Raw genomic sequence first — 3,660 nt, 5'->3', positions numbered from 1 at the left:
CTGTGTACAACACCTAACAGTTCATTTGACCTACTTTGTGCCTTCTTAGGAAAAGGTAATTTGCTAAGCTTCCCCTTAACACAAGCTTCACATTGACTGAACTGTGATTTATCATAAGTAATACCACTAGCCATACCTTTCATTAACAAATGCATACTCCTCATATTGAGATGTCCTAGTCTCCTGTGCCATGTCTCCTGCGTAACAGAGTTAGCAGCCGCCTGGAAACTCAGCTCAGTTTCTTTCTTACAGCTCTCAGATGCTTTCTTCTGCACTAAATCTTGAGCTTCTGTATTTACCTTGGTAGTTGCAGATTCTACACTATTCTCTGAAAACATAGAACAGCCACCACATCCTACCACACACAGATCACGCTCTCTAACAGATTCTGCAGTTTCTAATTGATAAACACCATTTTTATGTACAGCTGTAGCTGCTAGCTTTTTACCATAGAATATATTACAACATTTTTCATTAAAAATAACTCTAAAACCCTTCCTAGTTAACGCACTGACTGACAACAAGTTTGTAGCTAAGTTCGGTACATGATAAACTTCACTGATTGTTTTGACGCCTAATTTTAAATTTACTTTTACATCACCACGACCAGCAGTAAATAATTTTTCACCGTTAGCCACCTTGACTTCAGACACATAACCAGGAACAAAGTTATTTAGTATATTCTTGTCATGACACATATGACTACTCGCACCAGAGTCTATTAACCATATATCATTCTGCACACAAGCTGATAATGCTGTCAATAGTAACTGGTTTGTTGAGCTCTCCGCCTTAACTGGTTTCACAGATTTACAGTTCCTCGAGAAGTGACCAAGCTTCTTGCACTTAAAGCATTTGATTTTCTTACGTGCCGCCACCAAAGCTGTTGAACTCGTGTCACCTTTTTCATCACGTCGATGCTTCTCCTGCATGAGCTTCGCTTTGACCACTTCACTCGACAACTTGATATTAGAATTTTCAAGTGCCATTATGAGTGGATCAAAGTCTTGAGACAAGCCACTCAGTAAGAGGACTGCAACGAAATCGTCTTCCAGAGGTGAACCAATATCGTTCAGCTGTTGACTTAGGTCGCTAATCTTCGCAACGTAAGCTTCCATGCTTTCACATTCGCATAATTTTGTTGCAAACAAAAGACGAAGCAAACTCAGTCTCCTTGACAACCCCTTGTCTTCGTACGCCTTTTGCAAATTAATCCATGCATCCCGCGCCGTCTCTGCGTTCCTTACATGCGTAAAAACCGAGGGCTTTACTGACAAACAGATCTTAGCAAGAGCTTTCTGAGATCTCTTCATATGAGCCGCATCTTTGACATCTTCAGTTTTATCTTCCGAAACGACGTCCCATAAGTCCTCGTGAATGAGTAGCATTTTCAGTTGGAACTTCCAATTACTGTAGTTTTCTATGCCGCTCAACTTCTCCACAGGAGTTAAAGTCGAAACCGATGTTGATGTCGCCATTTTTACATGTATGGACGGGCGTTTTAGTTTATTTATAAAATTACTTTTATTCTGCCAAAACTCAAAAATAATTATATACAGAGCAAAGATAACGTTCTGGGCCCATAACCTGATGGGTTTTGGGCAGGAAAAAGCAAAGATTGTTAAATAAACTTAAGATTCTTTATTAGACGATGCGCGTAGTACGAAGGGTAAAGACGGAAGAGAGAAATTATAAGATGACACATAGGTATTTGACATACACATTTGTTTATACAAACTCTTTTCACCAACATAAGAAACATCTACTTTTCAATATAAATAAAACGATATTTTGAGAATTCGTAGTGAAAATATCAATGTGGTTAAAGTTATTGTTTGAAAGAAGCATGTTTACTTGACATCACGACAAAACAAATCGTTACTATTTTTTTCACAGAATATGGACATAAAATTAGGATGGCGCATCTGGATGCAGGGATTTCGAGACAGTCTTGTAACGCGATACGTACGGCTAGTACAATGGTGTCTCCCTGCATCGCTATTACGTCATAGTACCTACTAACGTACTTTTTCTTTGCATCTAGTTTCACTTCAGAATTGACTTTTTTTATTTGTTTTCAACCGGAATTTACGCTATTTACATTGTACAATTTCGCTCTATTGAGATAGAAAGATAAGGATAATGGTTGTAGTGTAAATGAATCGATATATTTTTTAATGTATACCTACGTAAAATATAAAATATACACCGTATCAATTAAATTTATAACAGCTAACTAAGTTCACCTATCTACCTATTAATTAACGAACATTCCTCATGAGATCTTTTTCATTAAACAAACACATAGTCAAACACGAAATTGAAGCCAAATTGGCCACTAATTAGGCGCCACGGGTGACCCATTATTGAAACACCGAGCGACACTAAAACATTGTCACGGCTATGTTTACCGAACACTTTAACAGAATGGATTCAACACAAACTGCATTATTAATAATACAAACACGGTAATCGCTTTACGCCATTTGCTCAACAAAGCTTTGATTCGATAATTCCGTTTGAGCATAAAGTTCATCGGTATTGTTAATTAAATTACTAGGAAGGCCTTTTAACCCTTCGCATAGTCACACTTTAAGGCAATTAGCAATCTTAAGTTATAAATTTATCAGAAGTGAATATATTACATACTAGCTTTCACCCGCAACTCCGTCCGCGCGGAAAAATTAAGAAAAATTAAGATTTATTTTTTTCTACGTATTTTTTCAGGATAAAAAGTACCTATCCCATTTTATGCCCAGGGTAATAAAGTATAATTATAGCAAGTTTCATCGAAATCGAACCGTTGGTATTGACGTGATGTCTGAACATACAGACAGACAGACAAAAATTTTTTTAATCACATAGGTATTTGGGTTTGGTATCGATGCCCCCTGCTAGGGGGTGTTACTCGATCTTAATTTTTTCAATATTTTCAATGTACAGAATTGACCCATCTACAGATTTATTATATGTTTAGATATCGTTGTTGAAATTATTATTAGTTATTAGTTCTAGTTGCATGGAAGCCATTGTAAAAGGTTAGAAGTTAACGATTTTACAGTCTAACTTGAGTTTAACCTTTCGCTAAATGCCAAGTCATTAGTCTGTCAAATCAAAGATTATCCGACGACCTAACTACTGAAAGAGAGTATAAATTCAAGAGACTTATGGAGTAAAATTATTTAAAATGTTTATAAATCTCTTGATTATACGATTCATAAGTTATGTTTTATATATATTAATCTAGTTTTAGCTTTACTCCAAATATTTAATCTTTCTCGTTACTTGCCAAAATCATTGTATCACGTTAGATACCAGCAAGGTTAGAATAAAAACTGGCTTATTAAAAACGATACATGCAAAGACTTAAAACGCCAAGAGTATAAAATGAAAAGGAGAAAATATCCTTAAGACCTCTCAAGTTTTTCCTCTAAAGAGCCTGTTTACATTAGCATAGAAATGTTTTCTTTTTGTGCTCGCCATGAAAATCTTAAGCTGCGTCTAGGTGAAGGTGCCCAACTGAATTAATTAAAAAACGATGGTTATGCACTTACTAAGCATAAATTACAACCTTACTGCCAAGGGAAAATGTCATAGATAAGAAACTTTGTGCTGTTTTACACGTGGCTTCTATTTCTTACTTATGAAAGAACCCCATCT

This window comes from Colias croceus, chromosome 7, assembly GCF_905220415.1.
Source record: "Colias croceus chromosome 7, ilColCroc2.1".
NCBI lineage: Eukaryota > Metazoa > Arthropoda > Insecta > Lepidoptera > Pieridae > Colias > Colias croceus.
The sequence above is the reverse complement of the archived record's forward strand: the minus strand, read 5'-3'. Positions refer to the sequence as shown.